Source organism: Dipodomys spectabilis, unplaced genomic scaffold (genome assembly GCF_019054845.1).
Source record: "Dipodomys spectabilis isolate Male_0828 unplaced genomic scaffold, ASM1905484v1 ptg000121l, whole genome shotgun sequence".
NCBI classification, from domain to species: Eukaryota; Metazoa; Chordata; class Mammalia; order Rodentia; family Heteromyidae; genus Dipodomys; species Dipodomys spectabilis.
In genome coordinates this window covers 5,566,664-5,585,059 of record NW_024870798.1, presented here as the reverse complement: position 1 = coordinate 5,585,059, position 18,396 = coordinate 5,566,664, and the positions used below count along the sequence as shown (strand labels likewise).

General features: G+C 38.4%; 1 pseudogene; it reads right to left on the bottom strand.

The window, feature by feature from the left end:
* Positions 1–14,975: 14,975 nt before the first annotated feature.
* On the bottom strand, positions 14,976–15,905 carry LOC122115551 (annotated as a pseudogene).
* Positions 15,906–18,396: the final 2,491 nt, after the last annotated feature.

The following is an 18,396-nucleotide window of genomic DNA, read 5'->3' as shown; positions in this document are numbered from 1 at the left end:
AAATGAAAAGATTGAAAACCCGAAAAGGATTCTGTGCAAGCATGAGAAGGAGAGAGAGGAGGCAAACCATAGGTTAACACAGGAACGTGAGGAAGTCACTGAAAGATTGATACAGGAATTGCATGAGCGGCTTGAGAACACTCAGAGAAATGAAGGAATGGAGAGAGCCGGCTGAGATCAATCAAAGAGATAGACAGGAATTGCAGGAGTTTGCCAAGAATAGACAAAGAGAAAGTCAGGAATGGTGTGAGCAGGCTGAGAAAACTCAAAGAGAACTACAGCAATTGCATGAACGTGAGGAAGCTAATCAAATTGTAATACCAGAATTGATTGAGCATGATGAGAATACACAAAGATCACTAAAGGCATTCATGAAATTATAAACATAGAGCTGAAAGAACTCAGGGGGGTCCACAAAGAGAATGCTGACTGGAACCCAACAAAAGGAATGGGATTCCAAGGAAACCATAACCAATCAACAAAGTGATTTGCGAATAAACACTGAACACCAAATTAAGGAAGTAAAGAAGTTCATACAAGATCTAAACAAAGCTCCAACAAATAATTTGAAGCCATCAAAGCCAACCAACTAGAAGGAAAAGAAATAAAAAACAAAGTAGAAAGTCTTGACAGCAGGTTAGACCATGCAGAAGATCGAATCTCGGGGATTGAAGACAGCCTAGATACTATAGAGAAAGAACATACAACCATCCAGGACAAATCGAAGAAATATGATACATCTATTCAACACTTGGAATACACCATCAGAGGGCCTAATCTGAGGATAATGGTTGTAGAGGAGCACCTAGAGACAGAATTTAATGGTCTAGGAAATTTGTTTAACAGGGTCTAGCAGAGAACTTCCCAAACATGCAAAAAGATAGGCCTATTCAGATACAAGAAGCTTTTAGAACTCAAAATAGACCAGACCAGTACAGGATATCCCACCATCACATTAAAATCCACACAGGATCAATTCAGATCAAGAAAAGTATCCTTAAGTCAAGGAGAAAAGATCAATCACCTATAAAGGGAAACCAATTAGAATCATCTAAGATTTCTCAAAAGAGACAATCAAAGCAAGAAAAGCCTTGAATAATGTATGCAATGCCTTAAAAAAAAAAAACAACGATCAACCAAGGATACTGTACCTAGCTAAACTGTACTTCATAACAGAAGGTCAAATAAAAGCATTCCATAGCAAAGAAAAATTGAAACAATATGTCTCTACCAAACCAGCCCTACAAAACATTCTTTTTGTTTTTTTAAATTTTATTTTATTTTATTTGAGAACATACTATACAGAGGGGTTACAATTACATTGGCAGGATAATGCATACATTTCTTACCAAGCATTGCAGCCTCCTCCTTTGTTTACCCTACACCTCCCTTCCCAGCCTCCACCCTCCCCCCACCCAATCATACCCCCCCTCCCCCCACACACACCGACATTGTAAAGCTTCTTTTGACATGACATTTTGTACTTCTCATTGTTGCAACAGGTCCACCTGAATCCTTAAACGACTTGTTTGTCCCCATTTCCTCCACATGTTATACTGACATCAAATATAGTGAAAGCGGGGGTTACACTGTGGGGGAGGGACATACAAAGGAACAAAGAAATAATCTTATAAATGCATTAGAAACACATGCATGAAAGAAACGAAAACATTAAAATACATATTTAAGGGTTCGTTTTCCTAATATCACATTATCTGACCTTTTCCGCTTGACTCATACCTATACTAGATATTGCAAATAAGGGAAACCATGGGACCTATGTTTCTTTGGGCCTGGCTTACTTTACTTAATATAATTTTTTCCAAGCCTTTCCATTTCCTAACAAATGGGGAAATGTCATTCTTTCTGATGGAGGCATAGAATTCCATTGTGTATATATACCACATTTTCTTGATCCATTCATCTACTGAGGGGCATCTGGGTTGGTTCCATATCTTAGCTATGGTAAATAATGCTGCAATAAACATAGTTGTGCTGATAGCTTTAGTGTGGTCTTTTTTGTAAACATTAGGGTAAATGCCCAAAAGTGGGATTGCTGGGTCATAGGGGAGTTTTATGTGAAGTCTTTTGAGGAAGCTCCATACTGCTTTCCAAAGTGGTTGAACAAGTTTACATTCACACCAACAATGAAGTAAGGTTCCTTTCTGTCCACATCCCCTCCAGCATCTGTTGTTGTTAGAGTTCTTGATTTTTGCTGTTCTAACTGGAGTGAGGTGATACCTCAATGTTGTTTTGATTTGCATTTCTTTTATGGCTAGGGATGTTGAACACTTCTTCATGTGTCTATTGGCCATCCTTCTTTCTTCTTCAGAGAATCTTCTCTTTAAGTCTTTTGCCCACTTATTTATTGGGCAGTTGTTTCTTTGAGGATTTGTTGTTGGGTGGTTTAATTTTTTGAGTTGCAAGTGTATTTTAGATATGAGACCCGTGTCCATTGTATGGCTAGTAAAGATCTTGTCCCAATCCTTGGGCTTTCTATTGATCTTGCTAGCTATGTGAATTGCCCTGCAGAAGCTCTGCAACCTTATGCAATCCCATTTGTCCAACCTTTCTTTGATTTGTTGTGTTTCCGGTTCTCTATTCAGAAAATTTCGGCCTGAAACAAGGAGACCTAGGGTTTCTCCTATTCCATCCTGTAATGTTTTCAGAGTGTCTGCTTTGATTTCAAGGTCTATGATCCATTTGGATTTGATTCTGGTGCAGGGTGATATATAAGGATCTAGCTTTAGTTTTCTACATGTAGTTAAAGAATTTTGCCAGCACCATTTACTGAAGAAGCTGTCTTTCTTCCATTCTGTTGTTTTAGCTCCCTTATCAAAGATTAGATGGCTATAGGTCTGTAGGTTCATTTCTGGGTTTTCAATTCTATTCCATTGGTCCTGAGGTCTGTTCTTATGCCAAGACCAAGCTGTTTTGATTACTATGGCTTTATAGTAGAGTTTGAAATTTGGTATTGATATTCCTCCGGCAGTGTTCTTTCCGTTGAGGAGCGTTTTTGCTATTCGGGGTCTTTTATTATTCCATATGAATTTTTGGATTGCCTCTTCTATTTCCTTGAAGAATGAGGGTGGAATTTTGATAGGTATTGCGATGAATTTGTAGATAGCCTTGGGAAGTATTGTCATTTTCACGATGTTAATCTTTCCAATCCAGGAGCATGGGACGTTGTGCCATTTTTTAAGTTCTGTGTTGATTTCCTTTTTCAAGAGTTTAAAGTTTTCATCATAGAGGTCCTTCACTTCTTTAGTTAAGTTAATTCCTAGGTATTTTATATTTTGTGGGGCTATTACAAATGGAGTTGCTTTCCTACTTTCAGCCACACTTTTCTCATTGTTGGCATACAGAAAAGCCGTTGATTTTGGGGGGTTAATTTTATAACCTGCTACTTTGCCAAAGTTTTGAATCAGCTTGAGTAATTTGGGAGTGGAGTATATGGGATTCTTTAAGTACAAGATCATGTCATCTGCAAAGAGGGAGAGTTTTATTTCTTCTTTCCCTATTTGGATCCTCTTTATGTCTGCATCTTGTCTTATTGCTGTAGCTAGGCATTCTAATACTAGATTGAAGAGAAGTGGAGAGAGTGGGCATCCTTGCCCTCTTCCTGAGTTAAGAGGAAATGGCTTTAGTTTTTCACCATTGAGTATAATGCTGGCTGTAGGTTTGTCATATACAGCCTTTATTGTATTGAGGAATGTTCCATGGATTCCTAATTTTTCCAAAACCTTCATCAGGAAGGGGTGTTGGATCTTGTCGAATGCTTTTTCTGCGTCTATTGAGATAACCATGTGGTTCTTATTCTTGCTCCTGTTGATGTGATGAATAATATTAATTGATTTGCGTATATTGAACCAGCTTTGCATCCCTGAAATGAATCCTGTTTGATCATGGTGTATGATTTTTTGGATGAATTGTTGAAGTCGGTTTACCAAAATTTGTTGAGAAGTTTTGCATCAATGTTCATCAAAGAAATGGGTCTATAGTTCTCTTTCTTTGATGAGTCCCTGCCTGGTTTTGGGATGAGGGTTATGATGGCTTCATAGAATGTGTTCGGTAGTAAGCTTTCTCTTTCAATTTCATTGAAGAGTTGGAGGAGAATTGGTGTGAGCTCTGCTTTGAAGGCCTTGTAAAATTCCGCTGTAAAACCATCTGGTCCTGAACTTTTCTTAGCTGGGAGGTCTCTTATTGCTGTTTCTATTTCAATGCTTGATATGGGCCTGTTAAGATAGTTTAACTCATCTTGGTTTAGTTTTGGCATGTCAATATTTGCTAGGAATAGGTCCATTTCTGTCAAGTTCTCAAACTTATTAGCATAAAGTTTTGAGAAGTATTCCCTTATAATGTTCTGAATCTTGCTTGTTTCCATGGTGATGTTTCCATTCTCATCTCTGAGTTTATTAATTTGGGTGTGTTCTCTTCTTTTTCTGATAAGATTTGCTAAGGGTCTGTCAATTTTGTTAAGTTTTTCGAAGAACCAACTCTTTGTTTTGTTGATTCTTTCTATAGTTTTTTTGGATTCTAATTCATTTAATTCTGATTTAATTTTGATTATTTCTTTCTGTCTACTGGATTGGGGTTTATCTTGCTGCTCATTTTCAAGGAGGTTTAGATGTGTCATTAAATTGTTAGTTTCAGATCTCTCTAATTTGTGGATGTAGGAGCTCAGAGCTATAAACTTGCCTCTGAGTACTGCCTTTGCTGTGTCCCAGAGGAGCTGGTAATTTCTGTGTTCATTTTTGTTGAATAGCATGAACATTTGAATTTCCTTTCTAATCTCTTCCATGACCCACTCATGATTCAGCAGTGTGTTGTTCAGCCTCCATGTGATACCGGACTTTCTTTGGTGGCTTTTGGTGTTGAGTTCTAATTTTATTCTCTTGTGGTCAGAGAGAATGCAAGGTATAACTTCAATGTTTCTGAATTTAGACAAGTTTGCTTTGTGGCCTAAAATGTGGTCTATTTTAGAAAACGTTCCATGTGCTGCTGAGAAAAACGTGTATTCTTATGCTGCTGGGTGAAATGCTCAGAAGATGTCTGTTAAGTCTAGTTGATCTATGCAGCTGTTTAGATCTGCGGTTTCTCTGTTGAGTTTTTGCCGAGTTGATCTATCTAGTGGGGAGAGTGGTGTGTTAAAATCCAAAACAATTAATGTCTTTGGATCTATATGGGATTTGAGGGAAAGTAGTGTTTCTTTGATAAATTTGGGTGCTCCATTTTTTGGCAAATATATATTTAGAATTGTAATATCCTCCTGAAGGAGAGATCCTTTAATTGGTATGTAGTGACCTTCTTTATCTCTTCTCACGAATTTTAATTTGAAGTCTATTTTATCTGATATTAGGATTGCAACTCCCTCCTTTTTATGGGGTCCGTTTGCTTGGTAGATTTTGTTCCAGCCTTTAACATTGAAAATGTGTTTGTTTTTACGGGCAAGATGTGACTCCTGCAGTCAGCAGATAGAAGGGTCTTGTTTTTTTAATCCAATTAGACAATCTATGTCCCTGAATTGGAGAGTTCAGTCCGTTAACATTAAGAGATAGGACTAAGAGGCATTTGGGAGTTCCTGCCATGTTATCTACCTTCTTGGGGGCTGTGAAAACTGGGTTATTCCTATGGTTCTTGGATTCTCAGTTTGGGTGCAGTTTCTTGGCCTTTATTGCTGTCTTGTTGGTTTTCTATGTGTAGGACATCTTTAAGAATCTTTTGTAGGGCTGGTTTGGTGGAGATGTATTGTTTCAATTTTTCTTTGCTATGGAAGGTTTTTATTTGGCCTTCAGTTATGAAAGAGAGTTTAGCTGGGTACAGTATTCTTGGTTGATAGTTGTTTGTTTTTAGGGCATGGCATACATCATTCCAGGCTCTTCTTGTTTGATTGTCTCTGCTGAGAAATCTGAGGTGATTCTAATTGGTTTCCCTTTATAGGTGATTACCCTTTTCTCCTTGACAGCTTTAAGGATCTTTTCCTTGTTCTGAGTTGATTCTGTGTGGATTATAATGTGACGGTGGGATGTCCTATTCTGGTCTGGTCTATTTGGGGTTCTAAAGGCTTCCTGTATCTGAATAGGCCTATCTTTTTGCATGTTTGGGAAGTTCTCTGCTAGGATCCTGTTAAACAAATTTCCTAGACCATTAACTTCTGTTTGTAGGTCCTCCTCTATACCCATTATCCTTAGATTAGGCCTTCTGATGGTGTCTTCCAGGTGTTGGATAGATCTATCATATTTCTTGGACTTGTCTTGGATGGTTGTATGTCCTTTCTCTATAATATCTAGGCTGTCTTCAATCCCTGAGATTCGATCTTCTGCATGGTCTAACCTGCTGTCAAGACTCTCTACTTTGTTTTTTATCTCTTTTCCTTCTACTTGGTCATCTTTGATGGCTTCAAGTTCTTTGTTGAAGCTCTGTTTTAGGTCTTGTATGAATTTCTTTACTTCCTTAATTTGGTGTTCAGTGTTTGTCCTCAAATCACTTAGTTGATTGGTTATGGTTTCTTTGGACTCCCATTCCTTCTGTTGGGTTCCATTCAGCATTCCCTTTGTGGTCTCCCTGACTTTCTTCAGCTCTTTGTTAATGGATTCCATGAATGCCTTTAGTGATCTTTGTGTGTTCTCTACCTGGTCTCTCAATTCCTGTATTACTCTTTGATTAGCTTCCTCCCATTGGTGGGATTCCTGCAGTTCTCTTTGAGTGTTCTCAGCCTGCTCACGCCATTCCTCCCTTTCTCTTTGAGTATTCTCAAGTTGTTCACGCAAATCATGTATCAGTTTTTGAGTAGCTTCCTCACGCTTATGATATTCCTGTATAAACTTCTGGGATGCCTCCTCTCTCTCCCTATCACGCTCATACGGAGTCCTTTGTACATTGTCAAACTTCTCATTTATCACGTTTGCCAGTAGTGTTTGTAGAGCTATTTGGGAACACTCCTCTGGATTATTCATTATCTGTTCTATCCCCTGATTATCAAGATTGGGAATTGAGATACCCGAATTTGCCATTTTTCTTGTGTTTTTCCGGCTTACTCTGCCCATTTGAGATGAAGATAGCATCAGTTTTGTGCTAGAACACTATCTTAAGGCAACCATCAACCAAAGTTTGCATTTGTACAGTCAATATTCTACAGATACAATCTAGTTCAACAGATACATCTATTCAACATCAAACAACTATATGTTAAAGGACTTCAAACCGCAGAGAAGAATTTGGAAAACCAGAAATTATTAGGGTTAGGGAGAGATGTGGGTAAAAAATAGGAATAGATTGGTGTGGGGAGGCACAGGGAGAGTTAACTATGTCCTAATCACAATGCAGGAAATAGGTTGGGTAGGATGCAAGTAGAGAGAGAGAAAAAAAGAAGAAAGGGAAAGGGGAATGAAAAGAGACCAGAAAAAAAAATAGAAACATAAAAATTAATGTTATTATAGAGATTTAAAGACCATCTATTTAGAGAGGAATGTGAATATGTTGAGAGAAAGGAAGGGAAATAGAGGAGATGTGAAAAACTTTAAAAAAATGCTTAAAATATTATATAGGTATAAAGAGGTAGTACTGCTATTAATGAATTTAAGTCTCAAAGGTTTTGATTTGAGTAATAAATTTGTGGATTAAGTGTGTACACAATGGGGGATAGGGTCTACTAGTTAACTATGGGTTTATCTGAGGATGTGCAGGACAAGAGGTAAGTCACATAAAGAAGAACAAAAGAGAGGAAAAGGTGGAAAGGATAGGAAAGGGAGAAGAAAAGTTCAGAAGTTCAGTAGAACTAGACAAAAAACAAAAATATAATTAAGAAAGAAAGAAAAAGAGAAAAAAGACAAGAAAAGAAAGGAAAACGCACATTCACGTATGCCTAAAGTAAAAATTATAAGAGGAGAAAAAAAAAGTTACTGGAAAACAATTATTTTTTCAGAAGAGGCAAAAATTAAAGATTAATAAAAGTTTTAGAAAAGGAAAAAAAAATTTTTATATATATAAGGTAACAAAAAACAAAAAAAAAAAGAAAAGAAGAAGAAAAAAAAAAAAGTTCTTTGATTTTTTTGGGGGGGTGAGGGGTGGGAAGAATCCTGTATCTCCCTTTTGTCTGTAACCAGCCTCTTGTTGGAGTCTCTGGTCAGCTTGAGGTCCTGTGGCTTGATTGGTTTCTTAAGTCAGTTTGTTGGAACAGGCAGAAAAATGCTCTGCTTTACCCAAGATTTTGAGATCCCCCTCCCAGGTTAGTTTACTGGGAGGGTGATCTGCTTTGAGAATCACAAAAGAGGGGGATGCCGTGATGAGGCTAGGTTCTGGGTAGAGTTGAGTCCTTTCAACAAACAGTAGCTTTTCCCTGGGGCTATTTTGTGAAAAAACGCACAGCACCCAGCCTGGAGCCATTCTCAGTGTTTCTGTTTTTCAATTGATTGTGGTGGCTGCTAGAGGGTGGGGCAGCCTCTGGCTCTGGTTACCTGGTGAGGAGAGCCACTCCAATGGCTGGCGCCTGAGCTGGGTGACTTTTCGCTGGATGGAGCTGAGTCTGGCAGGTCTCTTCGCCGTTAAGTTCTTATGATCTGCTAAATGACTAGTTTTATTCCAAGGCCTGAGCTGGAGCTAGCAGCTCCTCCGAGTTTTGTCGGTATCCAAGATGGAGATCACCGGTGCTGGGGGGAGAGGGGTAGCCTTCCCTCCTCTGCTCCCTGAGAAGGAGTGAGGACGTCGGGCTTCTACTCATGTCGAGTCTTGGATCCTGGGTCGTCTCTGGTCTGCAAACTGCAGGATGAAGATATCCGCTCCTTGTCGATTCTTGGTGGTGTTGAGTAGAATCCGCTCGTCCACTGTGTCTTACTCCTTCGTCCCGGACTCTCTGTGTCTCAGGTATGACCCCGCAGCGGTGGTCGCAGCTGCGACCCTGCCGCCGCATCGGCAACTGCTGGCAAGTGCTCAGATGTGTCTCCTTGGCTTCCCCTCTCTTGACTAACTCTCTGTCCTGTGATGGCACACTTTGTGTGATTCTCTGTCTTAGGACTGTTCACTGGAACTCTAAAACTGCTTTCTATGCAAGAGCTTGTTCAGATTCCAGCTTCTCCTCCGCCATCTTCCCGGAACTCCAAAAGATTCTTGAAGAGGTTCTACACATAGAAAACCAACAAGACCACAATAAAGGCCAAGAAACTGCACCCAAACTGAGAATCCAAGAACCACATGAAGAACCCAGTTGCGGCAGCCCCCAAGAAGGTGGACAAAATCTCAGGATAACGCTCTCAGTCCTATCTCTCATCATTAACAGACTTAACTCTCCAATTAAGTGACATTGACTGTCTAGTTGGATTAAAAAGCAAGATCCTTCTATCTGCTGACTTCAGGAGTCACATCTTGCCCATAAAAAGAAATACATTTTCAGTGTGAAAGGCTGGAACAAAATCTAACAGGCAAACGGCCCCCATAAACAGGCAGGAGTTGCAATCCTAAAATCAGATAAAATAGACTTCAAACTAAAATTAGTGAGAAAAAACAAAGAAGGTCGCTACAGGCTAATTAAGGGATCTGTCCTTCAGGAGGATTTTACAATTCTAAATATGTATTCACCAAACAATGAAGCACCCAAATTTAACCAAGAAACACTGCTTTCCCTCAAATCCCACATAGATCTAAAGACATTAATTGTTGGGGACTTTAACATACCACTCTCGCCACTAGATAGATAAACTCTACAAAAACTCAACAGGGAAACCACAGACCTAAACAACTGCATAGATCAACTAGATTTAACAGACATCTACCGAATATTTCACCCAGCAGCATCAGAGTACACGTTAATTTCAGCAGCACATGGAACATTTTCCAAAATAGATCACATTTTTAGGCTAAAAAGCAAACGTGTCCAAATTCAGATACATTAAAGTATAACTTGCATTTTCTCAGACAACAAGGGAATAAAATTAAAAATCAACACCAAAAGCCACCATAGAAAGTCCTGTAACACATGGAGGCTGAACAACACACTGCTGAATCACGAGTGGGTCATGGAAGAGATTAGAAAGGAAATTCAAGTGTTCATGATATTCAACAAAAATGCGCACACAAATTACCAGCTCCTCTGTAACACAGTAAAGGCAGTGCTCAGAGGAAAATTTATATCTCTGAGTACCTATATTAACAAATTGGAAAGATCTGAAACAAACAACTTAATGAGACATCTGAACCTCCTTACAAAAGAACAAGAAGATAAACCCCAGTCCAGTAGATGGAAAGAAATAATTAAAATTAAATCAGAATTAAATGAATTAGAATCCAAAAACAACATAGAAAGAATCAACAAAACAAAGAGTTCGTTCTTCGAAAAAATCAACAAAGTTGATAGACCCTTACCAAATCTTATCAGAAAAAGATGAGAACACACCCAAATAAATAAATGGAAATATCACCACAGAAACAAAAATATTCAGAACATTGTAAGTGAATACTTCTCAAAAATTTATGCTAATAAGTTTGAGAACTTGAAAGAAATGGACCTTTTCCTAGCAAATATTGACATGCTGAAAATAAACCAAGATGAGTTAAACCATTTTAACAGGCCCATAAGGAACATTGAAATAGAAACAGCAATAAGAGTCCTTCCATCCAAGAAAAGGCCAGGACCAGGTGGCTTTATAGCGGAATTCTACAAGGCTTTCAAAGCAGAGCTCACATCAGGACTCTTGCAACTCTTCAATGAAATTGAAAGAGGAAGTTCACTACCGACCTCATTTTATGAAGCCATCATAACCTTAATCCGCACACCAAGGAGGGACTCATCAAAGAAAGACAAGTATAGATCCATTTATTTGATGACCTTTGATGCAAAACTTCTCAACATAATTTTGGAAAATCGACTTCAACAATTCATCCAAATAATCATACACCACAATCAAATAGGACTCATTTCATGGATGCAAAGTTGTTTGAATATTCACAAATCAATATAATTCATCACATCAACAGGAGCAAGGATAAGAACCACATGGTTATCTCAATAGATGCAGAAAAATCATTTGACAAGATCCAACACCCCTTTATGATGAAGGTTTTGGAAAAATTAGGAATCCATGGAACATTCCCAAATATAGTAAAGGCTGTATATGACAAACCTACAGCCAGCATTATACTTAATGGTGAAAAACTAAAGCCATTCCCTCTTAACTCAGGAATGAGACAAGGAATGAGACACTCTTCACTTATCTTCAATCCAGTATTAGAATGCCTAGCTACAGCAATAAGACAAGATACAATAAAGGGGATCCAAATAGGAAAAGAAGAAGTAAAACTCTCCCTCTTTGCAGATGACATGATCTTGTATTTAAAGATCCCACGTACTCCACTCCCAAATTATTCAAACTGATTCAAAATTTTAGCAAATTAGCAGGGTATATAACCCTCAAAAATCAATGGCTTTTCTGTATGCCATCAATGAGAAAAGTGTGGATAAAATTAGGAAAACAAATCCATTCGTAATAGGCCCACAAAAAATAAAATACCTAGGAAATAGCTTAACCAAAGAAGTGAAGGACATCTATGATGAAAACTTTAAAAACTTGAGAAAGGAAATCAAAACAGAACTTAGAAAGTGGCAAAAACCCCCATGCTCCTGAATTGGAAAGATCAACATCAATAAAATTACAATACTTCCAAAGGTTATTTACAAATTCAATGTGATACTTATCAATATCCCAACCTCAATCTTCAAGGAAATAGAAGAGGCAATCCAAAATTCATATGGAACAATAAAAGACCCTGAATAGCTAATACGATCCTCATCAGAAAGAACAGTGTTTGAGGAATATCAATACCTAATTTCAAACTCTACTACAAAGCCATATTAATTAAAACAGCTTGGTACTGGAACAAGAACAGACTTCAAGACCAATGGAATAGAATTGAAAACCCAGAAGTGAACCTACATAGACCTATAGCCATCTAATTTTCAATAAGGGAGCTAAAAAAATAGAATGGAAGAAAGACAGCCTCTTCAGTAAATGGTGATGGCAAATTTGTTTAATTACTTTTAGAAAATTAAGCTAGATTCTTATATATCATTCTGCACCAGAATCAACTCCAAATGGATCAAGACCTCAGAGTCAAAGCACACACTCTGAAAACATTACATGATGGAATAGGAAAAACTCTAGGTCTCCTTGGCACAGGCTGAAATTTTCTTGATAGAGGCCCAGAAATACAACAAATCAAAGAAAGGTTGGACAAATGGGATGGCATGAAATTGCAGAGTTTCTGCATGGCAAACGACATAGCTTGCAAGATCAATAGAAAGCCCACGGATTGGGAGAAGTTCTTCACTAGCCATACAATGGACAAGGATCTCACATCTAAATTATACATGCAACTCAAAAAATTAAATCCCCCAACAACACATCTTCAAAGAAACAACTGTCCAATAAATAAATGGGCTAAAGACTTAAAGAGAAACTTCTCTGAAGAGGAAAGAAGGATGGCCAATAGACACATGAAGAAATGTTCAACCTCCCTATCCATAAAAGAAATGCAAGTCAAAAGAATATTGAGACAGGGGTTATACTCTGGGGGAGGGACATACAAAGCAAAAAAGAAATAATCTTATAAATGCGTTAGAAACAAATGCATGAAAGAAAAAACAACATTTGAATACATATCTTTGGGTTCATTTCCCTAACATCACCTTATCTGATCTTTTCTGCTTGACTCAGACATATACTATATATTGCATATAAGGGAAACCATGGGACCTATGTTTCTTTGGGCTTGGCTTACTTCACTTAATATAATTTTTTTCCAAGTCTTTCCATTTCTTAACAAATGGGGCAATGGCATTCTTTCTGATGGAGGCATAGAATTCCATTGTGTATATATACTACATTTTCTTGATCCATTCATCTACTGAGGGGCATCTGGGTTGGTTCCATATCTTAGCTATGGTAAATAATGCTGCAATAATCATAGTTGTGCTGGTAGCTTTATTGTGGTCTTGTATGTGAACATTTGGGTAAATGCCCAAAAGTGTGATTCCTGCTTTCAATGCAATTGATGTCGGTATAATTTGTGGAGGGGAAGGGGAAAAACAAGTCGTTTAAATAAGGATACAGGTGGACTAGTTTCAACAATGAGTAGTACAAGTTGTTCTGTCGAAAACGAACTTTACAACTTTGGTGGGGGGGCGGGGGAAGGATGGGTAGGGATTGGAAGGGGAAACAAAGGAGGAGGCTACAATGCTTGATAAGAAATGTACTCATTATCTTGCCCATATAATTGTAACCACTCTGTACAGTATTTTCACAATAAAAAATAAATAAAATTAAAAAAAAAATCAACATTGAGATACCACCTCACCCCAGTTAGAATGGCTAAAATCAAGAACTCTAATAACAGCAGATGCTGGAGAGGATGTGAACAGAAGGGAACCTTAATGCATTGTTGTTGGGAGTGTAAACTTGTTCAACCACTTTGGAAAGCAATATGGAGGTTCCTCAAGAGACTCCACATAGACATCCCCTATGACCCAGCAATCCCACTTTCAGGCATTTACCCAAATGTTTACAAACAAGACCACACTAAAGCTACCAGCACGACTATGTTTATTGCAGCATTATTTATCATAACTAAGATATGGAACCAACCCAGATACCCCTCAGTAGAGTTGATGAATGGATCAAGAAAATGTGGTATATATATATACACAATGGAATTCTATGCCTCCATCAGAATGATTGATATTGCCCCATTTGTTAGGAAATGGAAAAATTTGGAAAAAAATATATTAAGTGAAGTAAGCCAGGCCCAAAGAATCTTAGGTCCCATGATTTCCCTTATTTGCAGGAACTATATTATGTTTAAGTCAAGCAGAAAAGATCAGATAAGTTGATGATAGGGAAATGAAACCTAACGTATATATTCAAATGTTTTTTTTTCTTTCATGTGATTGTTTCTAACATATTTATAAGATAATTTCTTTGTTGCTTTAATGTCCCACCCCATGGTATAACCCCTGTTTTCACTGTATTTGATGTCGGTATAATTTGTGGAGGGGAAGGGAAAAAACAATTCGTTTAAATAGGGATACAGGTGGATTCATTGCAACGATGAGATATACATGTCGTTATGTCGAAAAAGAACTTTACAACTTTGGTGCGGGGGAGGAGAATTGAGTGGAGAGGTGGGGGTAGTATGGAAAAGATGGGAAGGGAAAACAAAGTAGGAGGCTACAATGCTTGATAAGAACTGTATTCATTATCTTGCCCATGAAATAGTAACCCGTCTGTACTATATTTTCACACACACAAAAAATTATGTACGACCCCACCAGGATGAGTTCCCAAAATGGCATTGGCTGCACTGGTTGACACCAAGCAGCTAAGGTAGGAAAGATGGCTTTTGAACTCCAAGTGTCAGCAGATAAGTTGTGGGCTACTCTGCTGCACTCTCTGAAGAAGAGCTTCTGCTGGTTTTGGGTCCTCCCCATCACTGCATGGGTCTCCTTTACAGCACACAACAGATTTGAAGCGTTTACCAGAAAGGCGGTGTTCCTGAGTGGAAAAAACTAGCTTCTGAGGAAAGTTATTTGTGAAAGCCAGCATGACCACAGAAGGAATTCCTTTTGAAGAAAGTATGAACAATCAGGATTTACCAAACTGGAGCCGTGAGTGTGTTGACGATCAACTTAACAACATGGATTGAGGTGGTCAAAAGAAGAAAGCAAATAGTTTATCAGAAAAGAGTAAGAAAATTTGCTTTAGGCTTGTTCAAATTCCTGACTATATTACCAAATCCACGACCTTGTTGGAAAAAAAGAAAGATCTGAGAAAGTTGAGCATCTTACTTAACATCCAATAGTTCACCTTAAAGAACAAGAAAAATCAAACATGAAATATCTCCAAAAAATCCTTGCTTGAGAAAATGAGGAAGAGGATGTTCAGACTATGGATTCAGCTGTGGGATCTGGTTCTGTTGCTGGGAGCATGTCTCTAAACATAGATGTGCACTCTGAAACTTGAGATACCATGGAAGTAATCTGGGGTATGACATATCATATGTAGCTCACCTCTAGAAAGTGCTGGGTCAAATTTGAAGAAAGAATATTTTAGAGTGCCATTAAGTTTCATGATTGCAAATTGGTTACCACAAAGATAACAATAGTTAGTAGCACTGAAATTTGTTACTACATTCTGGTCATGGCACCAGTTTTATCTCTCCATCACCAACTTATGCCACACCAATGTCAGACCATTTATTGGCATGATTAAATGTCTCAGAAATATCCTGCCCAAAGGTGAAACCAGCTCCTCAGGGAAATATACCCCAACCACTACCATCATCTGGATCTGACCACAGCAAGTCACAGACCCTGAAGGGGAACTTCCTGGAGATCAAGTGCTCTGATGTGATCCAGTGTTTCTATGAATGGTGAGAGAACACCATGTAGACATAAGGAATGCCCATCCACCAAGGCAGCGAGATGAAGAGCCAAAAAGTTCTGTAAAGTATTTCCAAACATTTGCATTTCCATATTTCCCTAAACACTCATCATAGAAATCATACAGTTGTGTGCTCTTATGATTTCCTCAAAGAATGGTGAACCATTCATGGTAATGTACCTTCAGAACTACAAGCAGTGTGACTGTTTCAAGTAAATAATACCCTTTGTCAACATAAACAAGTAATTTGTATCTGGTGATTTTTCCACCAACTCTAAACAGTTCCATGAGACTGAAATTGCTCATGCACATCTCCACAGAAATGACTGTACATGGAACCTCTTATAAATGGGATTCTTTTGTAAGGATTTCTTTAGTCTTCTCACAGGGACTCTTGACCTGGGACTCGGTTAGCTGCTTGCACTCATTCAGCTGTTCAATCCCCTGGTCCAGGTTCTTGGTGAACACATTCATGTCCATGATGCCACATGCCCAAATGGGCTACTGCTCCATGCTACTCCTGCACCACATCTGCCCACAGGCCACATGCACACACTGCCACCGGTTCCCCTGGTACTTCTAGGGGCCCTGGTGGGCTGGGCACTGCCCCTAATTCCGCCCCCTCACCCTGGCTCTCTGCAATGCTCCACTGCATGCTCCTGTGTCTCCTCCATTCGCCCAAGCTCCAGAGCTCTGCTATCTGTAATGGCAGGATATGCTACAATATTTAACAAAGGAAGCATCTTTTAGTCTGAGAATTTGGCCAGGCATTGAGGACAGGGGTCTATTTTGGTCATGTCAATGGAGCTCTTTATGAACTCCTATGCAGATGCTTGTTCTGAACCATTTTCAAACCTGTTGTGACTTTATGTGAATGGCTAAGTATCATCGGGGGTGGGGGCACTGAAAATAGCAACCTCCAAAGTTCAGAATCTGTACCCAGGAGATTCTCAGTTCTTGGCCCACGCTCCTTCTTCCATTGCTTTCCAATATCCCTTTCTGAAATATAAGCACTGACAAAATGCTGACAAGTCAACATAGCTGGTGATGCAGAAACACTGAATTGGGCACTGTGGAAAATGATCTGACATCTTTAGCTTTTGGACATGTGGATATATATTCCTATATTTTGACAATCGGATATTTTTAAGTTACATTTTCTGTGGATCCTTAGAAATTCCCAGTAGAACCAGTTCCCATGTGTTCCCAGTGATGATCATTTTGGAAATGTACTCTTGTGTAGGCTTTCCACTTTTCTAGTTTCATTTCTTCCTACTTGCTCACTCAAGGTTTCTGGGATCCCTCCTTAAAATACAGGAATTTTTGTCATAGCTCTGAATTTATTGAAAGGCACTGAATTTAGTGAAATTCAGAGGAAGGACGACAAAGTGTTACTTTACCCCTATTCTGTATCAACTGGGTCTTATCCTTCTCCAAATTATTTGCACGTATGTATATAGGTTGGGTAACATAATGAAATTAATGTTACTCAGGCATTTTTTATATTTTTATTGTTAAAAATAGTATACAGAGGGGTTACAGTTACAAGAGTAAGGTAATGTATACATTTCCTATAGAGCATTGTTACCTCTGCCTTTGTTTTGCCCATACCATCCCTTCACTCCCCACCTCCCCAAATCCCCCATCACCCCCCAAATTGTAAAGTTCATTTTCAACATAGTGTCTTGTACATGTTATTGTTAAAATAGGTCAATCTGTATCCTTGTTTCAGCATTTTGTTATTTCCCTTCCATTCCCCAAATTAGAAAAATGTATACACAAGATTCAGGCACCCATGTCAAATACAGTGAAAGCAGGGATTATACCATGGAGGAAAGACACAGTAGAGAAACAATAAAAATCACATAGTACACTTTAGATATATTAAAAACAATAGCAAGAAAGGAAAAACAAGTTGTGTCACTATCTCGGGGTTCATTTCACTAAACATCATCTTATATGATCATATATACATAGCTTTTGATCTTTTCTGCTTGTCCAAAACTTATACTAGTTATGGCAAATAAGGGAAACAATGGGACATGTTTCTTTGGGCCTGGTTTAATTCACTTAATTTTTTTTCCAAGTCTTACCATTTCACAACAAATGGGCCTATGTCATTCTTTCTGGTGGAGGCATAGAATTCCATTGTAGGTATAGATAGATAGATAGATAGATAGATAGATAGATAGATAGATAGATAGATAGATAGATAGATAGATAGATATAGATATAGATATAGATAATATTTTCTTTATCCATTCATCTACTTAGGAGCATCTGGTTCTTTACCTTAGCTATGGTAAATAATGCTTCGATAAACATAGTTGTGCTGGTAGCATTAGTATGGTCTTGTTTGTGATCATTTGGGTAGATGCCCAAAAGTAGGATTGCTGGGTTATCGAAGAGTTCTATGTGGAGTCTTTTGTTTCAAAAGTGGTTGAACAAGTTTACATTCCTACCAACAATGTAGTAAGGTTCCATTTGGGCCACATCCCCTTCAGCATCTGTTGTTATTAGTTTTCTTGATTACAGCCATTCTAACTGGGGTGAGGTGCAATCTCAATGTTGTATTGATTTGCATTTCTTTTATGGCTAGAGAAATTGAGCATTTCTTCAAGTGTCTTTTGGCCATTCGTATTTTTTGTTCAGAGAAGTCTCTCTTTAATTCTTTAGCCTTCTTGATAACCAGGAGGTTGTTTCTTTGAGGATTTATTGTTGGACGATTCAATTTTTTTATTAATAACTTTTGTATCATGAAAATATCGTACAGACGGGTTACAATTACATGAGCAATGTAATGAGTACATTTCTTATCAAGCATTGTTGCCTCCTCCTTTGTTTCCCTTTACCATCCCAAACCACAATACCTCCTCCCCGCAGCCCCGCCAACCCCAACACCAATCCTCCCCAATTTTGTAAAGTGTGTTTGTCACTGTAGCATCTTGTACATTTTCATTGTTGCAATGGG